Below are 18511 nucleotides of genomic sequence, written 5' to 3' on the forward strand. Positions count from 1 at the left end.
TTTGACTGCATGTAGATAGGGCACTGGCAGAAGAATTAATAGGGTGATGTTGTTGTTTTGAAAAAGAAATAGGTCATCACTGGCATCAACTCACACTGCTTCAGTTTATCTCTGTCTTCTCACTTTTCTGGTGGCATAGAGGTAGTTATCCCTTCTCCTTTACTGTGGTTATCTTTCATCCTACCTCCCCTCTACTTAAAGTCTGACTTTTCATACCAATAAACCCACAACCTGAATTAATTCTGTGAAGAGACTATATGACAGTGAGCCATGGTAGCATCTTTTTTATGAATATTTCTTATAATAACTTCCTCTTGAGTACACATTCCAGTTTCCTGTGACACTATTATTTGAGACTATATAAAAATCAAGATGTAAAAACTGAGTTTCTTGTTGACTGTCAGCTGCTTTTGACATTTTATCTTGGGTAATCTTTTTGAAAGCTGCTTGCAAAGATCTTGCTTTCTGGACTTCTTCCCAGAAAGTTTCTAATTTCTCTTTCACTGCATTCTTAAGTACATCCTTTTTCTCACACATAGTCACTGTAGACAACAATGTCTCTAATTTTGCAGTCCCTGAGTAGATGAACCATATAGCTTTAACAGATTCTTCCATTTGGGGAAAAAAAGAGCCAGTTGCAGGCAACTCTCTCTTAATGATTTAACACTTATATTCTACTAAAATCTTCATAATTTTCTAAAGGTTAATCAGCATAAATTCATTTCATGGTTAATAAGAGGCAGTTATTGTTCAGCACAGTGAATGAAGAAATTTTTAGGATGGTGGACTTCAAAGCACTTGAGCCTAGATTAAGGCAGTCTAAATTCCATCTAATTCGGTATATTTTGTGTCTCCTTCTGGTTGTCCCTTGTCTTCAAGGACACAAGGCACATTAAGCACAGGGACTACAGATCAAGTTTTCACTGTCTGACCCTGTGCTTTGGTGTCCAGATGTAACAGCGACCAATGCCTGTTGAGTTATTTATCTACTTGTCAGCAAGTGACTTACAAATTTTCTTACTGGTGCTACTTCAGGCTTGGGTTTTTTTGCTGCTGCTTGTTGCTGTATATCAGAACTCAGAAGTTACCTGAAGTGCCATGGGACATAGCCCCCTGTGCACTTTTTCTGAGCATCTAATTGAGATTGTGGGTAATGGTGGCAGAACTAGGGCTTCACTGATAAGATTTTAAGTCTTGATCTGGACTTATTTCAACTCTTTCTCCTGCTAAAACCTGCTTCCACTTTGTGCAACTTAAATGCATATGTGGTTTTGTGAGCTGAGATCTGACCTAGATCTGATGCTAAACACATTGTTCCCTTTTGTGCTGCTGGCTACAGAAGCACTGTATCTTAACCAATCTTGCTGCAGCAGCCAACTACTTTATCTTTGTCTTTGAACAAATTCTTAATCTTGGATAACGATGCATTACTGTCGGTCAGATAACACTGGCTTTTGAGGAGCTGTTGTAAGCAGCTGCAGTCTTTGCCCTCTGCCTAGATTTCAGTCAAATGTTGGGTAAGAGATTTCCAAAGGAAGAAATTTTCTTTATGTTGGTCTTGACGAGATCTTTCACAAGACTGCTGTATAGCTTTGGAAAAAAAAATGTTACTCTAGAAAGGAAAACAGCATATTCTCTATCACTGTTTTCACATAAAAAAGAAGATTACTTACATGATCAACTTCATACTGCTGAGTAGGGAAGAGATACAATCTAACAGGAGAAAGTCTGGCACAGAAGGTAGACTGATAGGTAAGAATGTGGCTCATATACTTTAGCATAAAAAAAGACTTTGCTATAATACAGACTAATGCAGAAAGATTTACAGTTAAAACTTTGAAATCATGAGTATTAAGGTCTGAATGTTCTCATAAAAGTCCCCACACTAATTTTATCACAAACACATCTACTCTTTCATAACTTTACATTAAGTCATGTACAAAGACTCATCAAATAGAAGTAGAGAGTCTTCTGGCAAAAAAATATCCTTAAAATGTTTACCTAGTCATAACTAATAGCTTTTGATTGTTCCTTAGTAAGCTTGGAAGCCATTATAGAAAGCGCAATTAAGAGTCTTGACATTTACTGTGCGTTCCAGTTCAAATTTACTAATGGATACAATTCAGTTCCTTTTTGCACCACACAATGCCACAAGTTCAGTTCAGAGTAATGCAGACATCCAAGGGTGAGCTGGGAATAATTACACAGAAGGTCAAAAGCCTCTTGCCCTGCAATAAGTACCATTTCTGACAGGCTTGCTAGTTTGTTTAAATAGAACATTATAATCAAGCAGATATTGGAAAAGATCTCAAGGAGATTACTTTCATACAATACAGAGTCCTCATCATAGACAAAGATATAACTCATTTTCAATTATGTGGAAGGTCACCAAGAAAGAAGGGCCTTTTAATACCAAGGTGCAACTGCAGTTCTGGTCATTGTGAGCTGCAACTCTTTATCCAAAGTAGGATTTTATTGCCAAACTTGAAACTAAGAGTGTGCTGAACATCCGGCCCAGTGTAAACAGGCTGCATAAGTATCTTCAAACCAGCCTTCCTGCATGAAAGAAGTGATGCTTTTGTGAATGAAATTGGATACTGGAGAATCAGAAATGCAGACACTCTTCTGGTCACTTTGCGGAGGAAGGATGGGGGAGGAGGAGTAGAAGAGATGTTGATTACAACATGCTGTCTACATAAACCAAACATGTGTGGAGGTGTGGGAACATGCATATAAACCTTTCCCCGGAGTTTGTTGTTTCATTAAAATGAAGAAAACTCAAAAATGTGTTCCTTCCTCTCCCCTCCCTCCATATAACAATTATTGCTGAGCAAAGTGTTAGTCCTGGACAGACATGGATGTCACAATTTTGACTCATAAATTCTTGTAAAAAAATAGTACAACTAATTTATCTGTATTTCAGAACAAAAACCTGTACCAGGTTGATACACAGGGTCTTCAGGTTCTCTGAGAAGCCTTCAGAGAGGCATAGACCTGCTGCAGGATCAGGTACAGCTATGCTGAGAGGGGTACAGTGACAGGCAGACACACTTCACCACAATGAAAGCAGTCTAGGGCATCACTGGAATTCCTCGACACAAAGAGTGACATTATTCTTACTTCTTTTGTTTGTTCATTTATTTATGCCAAGTATCTGAAGTACTCACAAACCTTCAATTAAAAAGAAGTGCCATTCCCTGATTTGAGAAACAAGCATCTCATGAACTCCTGAAGCACTTCAGCTTTGAAAGAAAACAAGTAGAAACTTTTGCCAGTTTGCTACGAAACTGCCAAGAACACTGCATTCACTATTAGTTATTTTTATCAGAGAGGGAAGCTGGCTAAAAGTCTGAACAAAGAGGTGGGTCTTCAGTCCCTTGCTGAACATGGGGAAGCTCAGGTTTAGATGTGTTTCTAATAGAAGGAAGAACTGCTAAGGTAGCAATTATCTGTCCTCTGCAACACCACGCCCAGTCTTACTTCTACCCCTGTTGCTGCAGCTCACTGAAAGAGCATTGGTGGCACAGAAGAGACAGTCCTCATCACCTGGTCTCTGGCTCATGTGGTGATCACCACATGATAGTTCATCTAGAGATGAAGTGTGATATTCTCTATTCATCCTATTTTACACAAAAGTCTTGCAGTGCCCTTGACTCATATCCCCATACAGAGTGTGCAGCCTATCTAGTCCATATAGGGCTGGGATGATAACAGTGAGATCTACATGTAGTCAGTGATCATGAGATCATAGCTGTTCTGCTGCAATAATCTCCCACTTGCAGCATGTGTCACAGGTATGAACTGTTTGGCCTGTAAATCAACAGGTTTGATCTTGACTCTGGATGATTCCTGAATAGGTTGCTGAAAGGCTCTCAAAAGCACCTCCACCTTTTAAACGGACTCCACCCTCTTTATTCACAGTGGGTTATGAGGAAGTTACTGCCTTTTTTATTTGTTGCTTAAGCTGACCTGTTACAACCATAAATATGTTTTGTGCCGTGTATAAATTGTGGGACTTCTTGCAAGTCTCACAACAAAGGAGTGCTTTAGGTATGAATGTGTTACCTTTGAGACATGGGAGAGGATAGAAGCTGTCTTTGTTTCAGGATTGAAAATGTGCACACAAACAGGGAGAGCTCTGTTGGATCTGAGTGTTGATGCACAGACCTTTAGAAATCATTCGCTTGTACTTATGACCACACCTGAATCAAATCCAAAAACCAGGATCATGACAGTTTTGAATCCAATGCCATCTTAAGGATAGATTGATTGACACAAAACGCATTTTTTTGGGGGGGGGAGTTATTCATAAATATGTACATTTCGATACAGCAGGTCAAGTGAGTAATACGTCATACCTCAGGACTCCAAAGAACTGGCCTGTGATGGAGATGATTCCTTTGTACAGTATTTTCTTCAAACTGCTTGGGTGAATGTGTTCTGTGTCTGTAGATTCATACTTCTGGAGCACGGTGTTATTTAGTCCCAATTCCACAAGTAATTGTTATTTAAATAAAGATGCCATAGATTTTTCTTCGCTCCCTGGAGTTAGCCATACATATATGTGTTCATCATTGTTTGGCCTAGGCATGCTACAGCTGCATCTGTGGCTGTGAATACACAATCCCCCCTCTTGTCCACCTGCCATCCTCATATGCGACTTGTAAAAGGTCTGTCCAGGTCTGTTTGGCCTGATGTCCTCATGTGCATCCTGGCCTTCTCATGGCATGATGACAGGTTATGAACGTGCTGGACATGCCTGAAGACATAAAACACTAAAATACTCCAAAGGAAAGTTTCCCATTGCACCAACCTTGTGGCCTCCCAGACAGTCAAGAGCAGATTTAGCTTCCAGTTGGCCTCAAGTAACCCTTGAGATGCAGTGCACCTGCATCAATACACCTACATGTTTTTACCAAGCAGAATTCTCTGTTGGCTTATACAATGGAAATTAGAAGTAGGTGTGCCAACATGTATCAGTAGGGAAATGCACCCTTAATCCACAAATGTTTGCTTTATTAAGACTGAAGTACTGTAAAAACCATTCCTTTGTGCAATGTAGCCTATAGATTATAAGACTCAAGAGACAAGGCATGGATTAAGTGCATTACCACACAATGGACATATGTCAGTTTGGTTTTTATCACTGTCAAACAAGCACTGGGAAAGAGTCATAAGAAAAATATTTATAGCAATAAATCCCATCTTAATATGATAACATTCAGACTAAAAGAACTAGAGATATGTAGAATACAAAGTGACTCAGGTATTCCAGGTAACCCATGATATATTGGAGAGTAATTATACGAATATTTCTGGCTGTCTAATAGAGGTTGCAGGAGAAGCTGCACTTCACATGTTTTGGATAAGAAAGTATAAAGGTCTGGGCTGGCTGTGCATTAATATTACTGCAGTAAGTATAGACAACTTTTCTTACCACTAATGACATGATCTATACTAGTAAACATCTTCCAAAATGTAAGGAGCACAAATTGTAACTGCTTTCTTAAGTCTTATAACAAGGTATGCACTGTTCTCCAGTCTCACATAATCACAGAAATATCATCACTGCTGTAGTTTGCTTCCCTCTGGATTTTCCTCCTTTACATGATTATGCTGACAGTTTACTTTGCTTTGCTTTACTCACTAGTGTGGTTAAAATTTGCAACCCTCTTGATGACTGCCATGGTTACGGAGCACATCTCTTTCAACAGGTTCCTTTTTCCTGGCGGTAATACAATGTCTCTGATTCATGGCTGCAGGATAGTGGTGGTGAAATCACTGGAGCTTACTCTCCCTTGGCACTGGGGACCAAACCAAGAGCGGGAGTAAGCTGGGGATTGCCATAGAGAGGAGAATACCATCCCTGACTTTGGCCTTTGAGGTTCAGTTTCTTTGTCAGTGTTTTTCTCTGACCTTCAGAAACTAAGAGAGGAATGCAAGTGTTTCCATATCACACTGTATAATTTAACAGAAGACTAATATTTTGTTTGGCTGCCTTTGTAGCTTGTATAGATGATTTCTTACACCAAGCTCCCCCTTCCTTTCTCCCTCTCTCCCCCATCCCTCTCAGTTTAACTGTGATGTTTTGAAAAGCAAAGCTATTTGATTACAGTGTCATTTCTAACATTTAATAAATTAAGTATGGTTTAATATGGTAACTGTCTTTGGTATATGCTCCTCCTTTTCAGTTTGCTTTACCAAAGTCTGTTTTACCAAAACCACGTTCCTTTGAATTGACTGAAAGTGTTCCATTGAGTCTGACTTCTAATGAAAGGGGTTTTGTGAAGAGAGTTTTCGGAGTGGGGAGTAGAGAAAGAGGGGAAAAGTAATTTTTTTGGTGCTAAAATACAAAGGTATTTTGATTCAATAATGGATACTTTCCAAATTCCTCAGTGTGTGGATCCCAAGATGACTGCTTCAGTATCCCACAGAAATCTGTTTGTGCCCTAATTCTCCTCTATGAACTAAGTGTGTTGCTTGGACTACGTTTCCCCTCACTCGCAATAACCAGGAGGCCCATGAAGCAGTTTGGCAAGAAAGAAACAGTGCTGCATGAGTGACATTCTCCACAGCATTCAGCTCATAGAAACACTCTGATTACAGTTCCATGAGGTACCTTGACACCTTTTCAATATAGGAGATGGTACTTTCTGGTCAACATTTTGCAGTTTTGAAACAAAACTCTGCTTTTGTAGATGATGATGATAATAATAATAATAATGATGATGATGACAACAAATAATAATAATAATAATAATAATAATAATAATAATAATAATAATAATAATAATAATAATAATAATAATAATAATAATAATAATAATAATAACAACAACAACAACAACAACAACAACAACAATAACAATAACAATAACAATAACAATAATAATATGTTAATGGGAAAAGAAATCCCATTCTCTGGTTAGATCTACTATTCCCATCTTTGTGAGTCTTTTCTCATTGAGAAAAAGTTCAAAGAAAAGGTGAGCCTGGCATGAGCAGTGAAGAATCCAGAAATCTGGGGGCCTGTTTTTAGCAATTCCTTTCATCAGTGAGCTCAGCCTCCTTCACAGATGAAATTAGGCTTCTGGAATACCCACTTAATATCCTTTCTCAGGCATAGTCCATCAATTTTGCATTAAAAGTATGGAATGACTGCAACTCGCTGCCCATACAATTTTTTCCTGCCATATAGTACTGCCATCCTTTTGGCTATAAAATTAAATTTAAATAATGCTACCATGTTCCTCTTGACTGAATGAAGTGTGAATATTCATCAAAGCTTCCATCAGTTTAAGCTATCAGAAACTGAAAATGGTGCTACCAAAAAGATGGCTATTTAATATACTGCTCAGCACTTCCCTGGTTTTTTTCCTTTGTGTTTATCAGTGTATTAATTTTTCCTTGTTGCACCAACATATTTTTATTATTTAAGCAAATTATCATGGCTGAGGTAAGTAACACAATTATTCTTTGCTAGCTGGCACATCGCCATTCCTTTCATGTGTTCAGGAGTCAGCTATGAATTATAAGGATGTAATGTCCCTGATGGATTTAGTGGTGACATCATAAATCCTCACTCTGATGAAGACACTAATATGTGCTGTTGCCAGTAATTTGCTGACACCACTGATAGCTAAGGGCACAAATAAAGATGTCTTTCTTGGCATAGTACCATGGAAGCCAAAGCTACTGTGAAAGAAAACACCAGCCAGGTGAATATCAACTCCTTTGGAAATACATCTGTTAAATGGGGAACAATACACTTACATAATGAATGATGCTTTTCTGTCCTCATAATGTACTTCGAAAACCATGGTCAGTTGAATATAAAAAGAAAAAAAAAAACAAAACACAAACATGTATTTGAGGTATCTGGCAATAGTTTGTTAATTATTTCAGCTTAGCTAAAGCTGTTCTGGAGTAGCTTATGGGTCGCTGTGGCATAAGCATGTGGCTGGATTGGACCCAGCACAAAATAACGTTCTGTGAAATCAATTACCTGTATGAACTTCCTTCCTAACCTTCCTCCAGTGGGGACACATGCCTGGACTCCTTTTGGCCCCAGATCCTGACTTAGTACTGCTGCCACTCTTCATAGCGGCAACCCAGTGAGGTGAGCACGTCCACATGGGCGCAGGGGGGAAAACTTTGGGGGGCACTCCCCAGTTAAATGATGACCTATTCCTCCTAAACCAATAAAGACAGTCACAGTGGGACTGAAGCCTGGCTTGTAGTGAGATCCATTGACACAGATGACTTTCTGGGTATCTATCTGTGTAATACTCTAAAATACCAGACTGGCACAATCTGCAAGCCACAGAGGAGGTTTGGCCATGTCTTGTCAACATGATGTATGGCAATATTGATCCAGCCCTTCACTCTACCCATCACCCTTTCATCCTGTCTAATCTTTCAAAAAAAAAAATTTAAGTCACAAGATACAACACTGATTGGCCTCTAAATTGATACCTTTAAACATATCCTAAAAAACAGGGTCATCTGTGCTGTCTCCCTGCACCACCAGTTGCTCAGGAAACCTTTGTTCCAGGACCTTGAAACCTCTCTTAATCTCTTTGTAGGTAGATTTAACAGGTCTCACATTTATTCCCACCTATCTCAGACACTCAGGTCTTCCTTTCTTCTAATAAGATCCCACCCTGGTGCCTTAAGGTGGCACATACTGAATCCCACAACACCAGCAGGAAGTTCCCAGATTTTGCTTTAGGAACGGCATGTGGCTGGCTCTTGGGTATCAATATCTTTTCTTTAATAAAGTACATTAGGATATTAATTACTCAGGTTAGTCCAAGGTGTCAGGTAGCATTATCAATACTATTATAAAACTCTTCATGTTAGGGTTCAGACTTTGAACCTGGTTTTAAAAACAACAATGCTGTAGCAATCTGTTCCTTCTATTTGCCTTCTTTGTTCTTGAATAATTTCAAATTTAAATTTTCTCTGCAGCCCCAAAAATGACCATTTCCTGCCCTCAGCTCAAATGAGAGCTGCATCTTGCAATGCCATGTGACTCCAGAAGCTGTGGCTTTGAAAGAAAGCCAAAATATCTGCCTTCTGCTGTGCAAAGTGTAGATGTTATTCAAATACTGTGTATAAAATACACTTTATATTATCTTGACAATGAATATGCTTATGCATTGTATCAAACTGTTTGGCTTCCTTATACCATATGGTGTAGTTTTACTAATAGTACTGATTTTCATCTAATTTACCTGAAAGCTTTCAACCTCCTGTTTGTGTAAAGTACCTGAGACACCAACCTACAGCTCAATCCAGATCGTACCTGTTTTAAGCACTCCACATGAATTTCTATCCAATTTCTATCTATTCCAAGCTTGCTGGGACCTGTCAGTGTTTCTACTTTGTTCTTCGCTGGCAAAGCATTGATATGACATTTGTAAATGTTGCCAGATGAGTCGGTGGCCTGGGTTTGGTACATAATTCAGAACTTCAGTTTTCCAAGCCCTCTGAAGCAGCAGCCAGCAGTGGAGCCAAGGTTTAATATCATTAGTGTATTAATTTATGTCAGTGGTTGAGTCCATTTTTTTTTTAAACCACATTTCACAGAAAATCTCCTACCACCAGCAATTGATCAAACATGACAAGCTCCCTCTTGGCTATCGCCCGTGATACGGGCTACTTAACTCCTGTATTCTTTCCCAGAATGGAAACTGTGGCTTTGGGTGAAATAAAGGAGCTTCTGTTTCTCTGCCACTGTCAGAAATGGAAATTCAGTGCAATCTTTTCATCAGCTTGAAATGCCAAATCAGATTAATAGCCCTGATGCCAAGAGGCGGGCATCTGATGCACTGCTTTGAACTGCAGTCCTTACTGCTCTTCAGTCCACCACTTCATAGGAGCACCTCAACGTTCCTGCTACTCCCCTCACTAGAGCACTGCTAGGTGTCAGATCATTAACAGAGGCTGAGATCTTCTGGAAATAGCCTTGCTAGGGCAAATACAAGCCTGCTATACAGCTGCCAGGCTGGGAAGGTGGAAAGCACACCAGTGGACATGTAAACTGAAGCTCACAGGGCGCATGCAGACCACTCGGTGGTCCTGTAAGTTGGACACTGTGACCTCTCTGTTGGGGAGAGTGAGTGGCACGGGGAGTAGAAGCAGCCAGAATCTGGCTGCCCTGAGACAAGTGCCTTTGAATCACTCACAGATCTCTTGATCTTGGACATCTTAAAGGTAGTGATAACTAAGCTGGGCATGAGTACCAGAGCCCATCACAGCCGGCAACCTGAGGAATCAACTACTATCCTGCTGGGATGAGGTCTCGTTACTAAAACTTCCCTGCATTTTACACACATGGAGTGCCTGGTATGAAGTGTGTTGTTGTCATAATGAAATCATGGAGAATCAGATGGAAAAATGTGTGTTTGAGCACTTAAAGCTAGACTTGTAGACCACAAAACAGACTTCACAAGTAGAGGTCAAGGTGGCACCAATTAAGACAAGATTATATTTAATGGAGAGTCACCTGGATTGAATTAAGTGTATTTTCTTGGACCTAGCAAGCTGGAATCAGGATAAACAAACTGCTCCAGAATTCCTAGGTGACCTTCTAATAATTATGACCAAATTTGAGTTTCAAGGCTTCAGAGCCCCCAAATTATCTTTTATATAAGAACACACATTGCTACTCGGGAGGTCTGTTTGTTGTGATGAACAGAGCATAAAATAAATCCCTCGCACACAGTACTGCAGGTGGAGGCTGCAAAGCAGTTTCTCTGACCAATAGAGCTAATGGGCCTCCAGTGTAAAACACATTTTTCTAACTCCCTTTCTTCAGACCTTCTTTTGTTGTGAGAAACACAATGCCAAAAGAAGTTAATGGCTTTGTTTTCCAGTCCATAAACTGCTGACATGTTACTGATGTTGTGGTTAAGCATACATGGTAACTCCATCAGAGTTCAAGCTCATGCTGGAGTCAAGCACTGGGGCCACCGCTTTTATTTTTATTGCAAGCTTTATTGTTGTTACATGTTTAAAATATGATGATGTACCTCTACATGGAAACACAAAATAAAAACACAAAACATACACTTCTCAGTCTTGTGGGTTCAATCTGTGGCATCTTTGCCCCTTATGCAGACAGAATGCCCAGGAGAGGAACTGAAAGTCGTACAATTAGGCTGAATCTAATTCCTGCTTGTTTGCCAGTTTTGGACTGTATAATCTACTTTTTCACCTTAAGATGAGCATTGGTCAAAATTTTTTCACCATAAGAGAGTTTCTGTTCAAAATGTGTTGTTCACTGAGCTCCACTGATCCTGCCAAGACATTTCAATACCTACTTAATGAGTCCATGTAGGTTTTCAGATCCCTAACGGGTATTTGTTATTTGGACCCTATGAATCCACGTCAGCTTCTTAGTGAATACATACTCTTGTCAACTTTCACCATTTTCTGTTAGCCATGAAAACAAGAAAAGCTCAGTATCTCCAGGCAGATGCAAAGAAAGTTTCCTTAAAGTTCACTAGTAATGTCTAAAGATCATGGTTTGAGTTAAAACTGGACTAGAATATAATTTCAAATAAGAAAATAGTATTTGTGGGCTTAAAGTAATTTCATGCAGGCTTTTCAAGAGTTAGCCCAACTTCCAATCTCTTAATAAACTTAAAACACCTGTCATAAAGAAATAAATGCCATTTTCACACTATTTGCTTCACTGGATGTTAATCTGAACCTGGTAAGCCTGTGGCTCATGTTCTTTCCCACTAGGATTAGAAATACTGTTTTTACACTATGAAAGAATGGGAAAACCTAGATTTCCACATGGGATACAAAATGCTTGGTCCTTCTCTAATAAAGCTGGAGATAAATCTGATATAATTATCACTTCAGATAAGATTGTACAAATTTTTGAAAGATGTCCTTCTGATTTTGTGTAGTTTGAATCTTAAGGGTAGGGAACCTTATTTTAAAAGAGGAGAAATACACCATCATCAATAATTCTTCCAGAGCTTGCAAAGACATTTCTAAAAGCCTTTATGTGGGACATACAGGTAAAGTTGTAATGAAGGTATAAATAGTTACGTTTGGCACCATCTGATTCAGTGTTTCACAGCCTAGCTATTTCCAAATCTTACTGTTGCCACCATCCTCTTTCCCCCTAACCCTGACCCCTAGGATCCCTGTATAGTCATACTTCACCCTCATCTCATCCCCAGCATTACTGAGTTGTGTCATCTCTTTCCCTGATTTCGTATCCTACTTCTGCCTTTGTCCTTGGTTCATGCTACTGGTGCCTTACCACCTCTTCATACTGTCACTTTACCTCTTTCTTCTCCCCCCTGCTTCACCACCCTCTGCTAGGTAGGAATTAAAGACAACAACCTCAAATAAACCCAGCTGAATCTCTCTAACACCGGGCCTGTATAGAGGCCAGAAAACCTGTCAACTTGGACTAAGAAGCGTGGTATGAGACTTGCCTCCCTGGGCAGGAGCCGGTGACTTTTATTATCCAGTGGTGCTTTTTGTGGCTGTGAGTAATGCAACTGTTTGCAAAAGGATGCTGAGAAACCCCCAAGTTCTGCATCCTGTGCTCCTCCCACATATAAAACACCCACTCAGACTCTAGCTACTAGATTATTACCATCGTAACTAAATATATTACATGAGAGTTATTAAATACTTCCCATCTGGATCCTTTGTAAATTTTAATTAAGTTTACAGTGTCCCATGCAGATGCCATGGCAGTCAGTATAGTATGTATACTGCTAAGAGATGTGTTCGACATTGTGCACAGGGAGCAAGATGCGTTTAGTGCCTTTGGCTTTGGCATGAAGTGAGCCAAATGGCTCCAAATCTGCTACTTCATATAAATTGACTCTGGTAGAAAAACATATCAGATCCTGGGGCAGATGTGGGACAAGGCCTTCCATCATGAGTGACAGGGGACTCTCTGGAGATGTCTAGGAACAGGAAGCAGTGATTTGTGTTTTAGAGGAGAGTCACCTTGAGAGCACACCACAGTGTTATGGTCTCTGTCTGTGTTGCCTCCTGCCACTCACGCTCATTATTTCTGCTAAACAAGTTAAATGATCTGTCCTTCGGTACTGAACTGGGAGGCAACTCACTACCCTCTCCAGTGGGGGTGCGTGGGGCTACTCCAAAGCCTCTGCTCCTCTGGGTAGATGGTCATCTTGGGCTCTGGGGACCCTTCCCACCCGGCACCACTCACATGGAGGAGCAGGCACCACAGAGCACGGAGCAGCTGCCCCCGCCGCCCTCCCACGCCATCCCTGCAGGCCCTGCTGCCATGCCTCGGAGCGTGCACAGCCTTCCTCCTCATGCAACGCTAAACCTGGGACTGGGGTGGACTGCAGCAAGAGCCCAGCCTCTGCCCCAGACCCTCTGAACATGGAAAACACTGGGCAAATAAACTGTGGAGCAGGGGTACACCCACGCGGGGCCCAAAAGAGCTCCATGTGTTAGGCAACATGGACACGGCCAGCCTTTCACAGGGGCTGGCCCCAAGCAGTGTGGATGTGGGCCAGACTTCACCCCATGCCTTTGGGACCAGGGGCTGCACCCCAGCCCTCCTGGGCTGAGCTGCACAGACACAGTCTTTCAACCCACCAGCAGCAACCCGAGTCAGAAATAGAAAAGGAATAACAAAGAGAAAAAAAAACTTGGTTTCACACATTTATTAAGCCCTTCCTGCCTCCTACAGCAAGGTGTCACCTTCCACTGTGTCTCTGATAAGAGACTATCTCTCTACTGGGTATCACCATCACTCCTGCAAGTTACAGCCAGTGAACTAATGTTGGTCACTACTGCTCTGAGCTGAATTCAACTCAAAATTGCTGGCAATGCTGTCCCTACTTCCTACCAGTAAACTTCCTGCTAAGATAGTCAAGGAAAATATTTTGAGCCCTGAAACCTCCTTAAAGTTTATGGGTACATAGCCATCAATGTGAATCAAACTAAAGCTGAGAGTCCCAAAGAGCTACATTAGTTTTCCCACAAAAAAACATGAATATAGCACTTCTGCCCCACACTTGGCAGGTTATTCATTTATTTTAATTTGCAGTAACCGTGACTGAGTTACATTCATCTTCCCAGATGTTGTTAGTGATGAAAGCTCAAGGAATAAGCCTTTTCTGCTGTTGATGTACTGTGTGCCAAACCTCATCTTGAGCCCCTGGCTCCCGCTGTACTTTTCTTGTGTCTGTACTGTTGCTTTGTGATAAATGAAACTTGCAGAATCACACGTACCGTGGTACAGGAACAAGCATCTTGTCTGGGGAGTGGTCAGTGCCGGAGGCTAGAAACTTGGGTTGTGTGTACATCTGTGGAGGCTCATGTAATAACTACAGCAAAGTTATTATAACTAAAGCAAAGGTGCTGAGGCTTTGATTAGAAATGTCAAACAAAACGGGAAACAAAGCAAGGCTGAGGAAGGAAAAGGGCCCCATCCCCACCTTCTCCTCCCCCCGCCTCATCACAACGAGCCACTTTTCTGCCTTTGTTTTATTTGCTCTGAAAGCCTTTGCAGTCTTCCCTTCTTGGCACATTTGTAGAGTCCTGGGAAGCTCAGAGTTTACTCTCAGTTTCACTGAAAAGCCCCAGATGGTATAAATGATCATTTGTAAATAAATGAATAATCAGAACCAAAAAGCTTTGCAGAAACCCTCTGCCATCCTTTTCTAATTTTTTATAAAATACCTCAGAAACATATTGCATACTTCACCAGCTGACTGAAACAGCCATGTTGCTAATTTGTGCGTACAGAGATCAGTTTCATTCCAGCTAATCCCAGGTTTTCGATTTCCACGAAGCTCCTTCCCCCACGCTGTAACTCCCCCTGGACGCAGGGATGTACCAGACCTCCGCTTGCTGGAGGAGAGAGGAGGCACCTGAGGAGCAGCCCCCAGTTTCCCACTCACATCACTTACCTGCAAACCCATCGGCCAGCCTGAATGCGAGACGAGCCCCCTAGTACAGCCGAGGCTGAAACCTCTGATTCGTGTCCCTGCTGTCCCCTGGGGCTCTGCGTCCTCCTTGTCTGCCTCTGCCCACGCCTGGCTGCTGTGGTGGCGGTGCTGTGGGCAGGACCCCGGGCTGGCTGGGTGACCTTGGGCCCCACCTGGGGGGGGACCAGCCTGTGCCCTACCAGATACGCTTTGCAGTAGGGGCTCAGGCCGAACCCATGTTGCCTGTGGGGGAGATGAGAAGAGGTCAGGTCTGGGGGGGGGCACCTGGGGTTTTGGGGCACCCCTTGAGGCACCAGGTCAGGTGTGGGGGACAGGCGTAGAGGCCTTTCGGTTCTAATATCTTAAAAGACTTCAAAACTGCTATGCAGCTTTTTCATAGCTATGTGGACACCTGGCTCCTAAGATATTCCCAGTAATGCTCCTGGTGCCTGCAGGCATGAATTCGTGGAAATACCCCAACTACCTTTAGAAGGAGCTAGTCAGTACATACATGCATATATACATACAGTGCATGCACATGTGTGTGTGTGTATGTGCATATAAATATATATCTATGTATATGTACGTACTAAGCAGATACATATATCTGTACTTGCATGTCTATACGTGCTACCAGTCAGACCTCTGACGTCAATGTAGACATAGCCAGTATTTCAGAACAAATGAGGAATTAAAGCAGCTTTATCTGCTGGATAAAGCGATAGCTGGGGAACAGTTGCATCCTGCTTCCCGCAGCAGCCAGCCCTCTCTTCTGGCGGCTCTGACACGTTTCCACCAGGCTGCGGAGGCAGGAGAGGAAGCCGTTTCCCAGGAAATCCCCTGCTGTCCCAGCCTCGGCCACACGCAGATGGGCTCCGTGCCATCCTGGCGATGAAGCAATTTCGGTGTGCTCCTCTCCCAAGCCCGCCGGCTCCTCGGACATGGCGATGCGTGGTTGCATCAGCCAGGGCCGGATTCCCCTCTGCTGAAATGAAATGGCATGGCAGGATGGCCATGATCATCCTGGTGGGAAAGGGCTGAGATTTTTCCCCCTCAGAATCTGACCCAGTGTGTTAATTAAGGTGCTACACTGGTTATTATATTTACAAAATTTGCAGTAGTTTCTTTTCTACATACATGATGTATTTAATGATGGTATTTCAGTATACTTCTTTTCCAGCCAGAGACTGCTGGATGGAGACAGAAAACTCCTTTCCAGATCTGCAGGCTTCCTTGTTTTCACTCAGTACCCAGTGACGGCGTTCAGCCATCAGCACTACCGCGTACGCTACGCCATATGTGTCACATTTACGATCCTGTTGATCACAGGAGAGGGACATTTAATAGCTCCTTACAGACTGCATACCAGAGCCTCTTCATGGCATCGCACTAGTAAGAAACACAGAGGGGAGCCCATAATGAATGTTACAAGGGGAAATACCTTTGACTGATAAGGAACTGAGCGGATGACAAATCACAAAAGCCTCCAGTGAACCCTTCAGGAGCAGATAACCTTGAGACGTACCCGTATATAAAGATTAAACAGCAACTCGAGCTCAGCAGAGATTTATAGAGCTTTGCAAGTGTCATGGTTTCACTGTTTGCTTTTGTAGCTGTTTCTGGACTTTATTGTTAGTTTCTGTCTGTTAATATTCTATATAGGCCCAAAATTACAGGTGTAGAGAAAGTCACTCCAGGAAAAAAAAAAGAATTTCTTTGAAATTTTTTACAAGAAGATTTTATAGATCAATATCTCCAGCAAATGAGAAAGATAACCAGGAAAGGGCACAGTACACCTGTGAGCAAGGTTGTGCAAAGATATAAACAAAAACACGAAGGATAAAATATATTGACATGTTTGAGCTTACTGGCTAAATCTGGTTATTCATTCCTCTGTAAGTGGCAGTCCTAGTTATTATGGGCTATATATTTTTGGTAAGACAAATATGTGAGGCAGTAAATGCCTTCGTTAGTATGCTTCAACAGGAAGGGTAGTGGCTACTGCTGCTATTCGGGTCCTCTCAGGGAAAATACCCATGGGTGAAAAATCCCTGGCCAGTTATGGACTGGGTTGAAACCATGACCAGGGAGATCATTCTGCTTAATGGCTAAAGCAAGAGAGTAGGGAACTGAAATTGTTCGGTACTATTCTGAATGCAAGGAAGCACTTTTTACTGTGGGGGTGACTGAGCCCTGACACAAGTTGCCCAGAGAGGCTGTGGAGTCTCCATCCGTGGAGATATTCAAAAGCTGTCTGGGCATGATCCTGGGCAACTGGTCCTGGGTGTCCCTGTTTGAGCAGGTTGGATCTCCAGAGGTCCCTTCCAACCTCAACCATTCTGTGATTCTGTAATTTCTTGCTCAACTACTGAGTCATTCCAGCTTCAGTTGATTGCCTTTGGCTCTTTGTCTATTAAAAGGGTATAACTTTGCCTAATTTGCAAGGATGGGAGGGTTGGTAAGGGACACGTTTCCACAGTGTGTACCACAGGCACTGCTGAAAAGATGGATTATGTCCAGGAGCGGTCTGCCTCACGGGGCTGACTCCTCTTTGGAAAGGACAAATATTCAGCAACCATGAAAATCTGGCTCCCCTAGCCCGGTCCTTTCAACTCCCAACCAAAACCTCGTGCCACCAGGTGACAGTGCAACAGGCTGGAGTACAGCCGGCAGCTGCTCCAGCCAAACCTCCCATACGGGTGTGCTTCCCTTTGGCAGGCTGGCAAGGAGGAATAGCATCATAAAGCCATGGGTGAAAGTCTGCGCTGCCAGAGCGCCGTCTGGGAGGCGGGCAGGCTCCCCAGGTTCAAGGACGGCGATGATGTGATTGTTTTCTGCACGTAGAGGGCGGGGGGAATGACACCGTGCATATCTGATCCAGTAACTTAACGTGCAAAGTTGAAGGTGGCTACCAGCGGCCGCTCCTCGTCACGCTCGCAGGGAGCCAGACATGTCCCGTACGGCATACGAAACACCACGTGCCAACTTTTCACTCCAAACGGCCTGTTCATTAACAAAGGGGAAAAACGGTGGGGGAGGGATTAGATGACAATTGAGCTGTTGTTTGTGCAAATGGAAGAAATAACTTTTCAGGAACAGGCCATGGATCAGGGCAGTGGACGGTGTGGGCGTTCGCTGGAGAAGTCAGACTAAACAGGCAGCGATGCGTTTTATACTTATGGCACTGTTGGGAGAAAAATTATTAAACGTGCAGGACATTGAGGAAGAACAAACAACTTATTGTGTAGAAAGCAAAAGTGCTTTGGAAGGGTCGGTAAATCTATCTGATTTTTAACTTCATCAGCAGTCTGAGAGATTCAAGACCTGTTCTAGCACTGCTTTGGTTTAGACACATCTCTTGATGAGGCTCAGAGGTCTCCAAATCAAATGACTTTGCTTCTTTCTCTGCCTGTAACCATGTAACACTATGGTTTTCATTAGCTAAATGATAACATCAGTTAAAAGCAAGTGGATGGAAATGCAAGGGAAAGGGAAAATTCACATTTAAGGAGAAATTTCCCCAGTAAGGGCAAAATGCAGCTCCAAGCCTCAGACTTGAT

Source organism: Tyto alba, unplaced genomic scaffold (genome assembly GCF_018691265.1).
Source record: "Tyto alba isolate M040663 unplaced genomic scaffold, T.alba_DEE_v4.0 Super-Scaffold_45, whole genome shotgun sequence".
Lineage (NCBI taxonomy): Eukaryota > Metazoa > Chordata > Aves > Strigiformes > Tytonidae > Tyto > Tyto alba.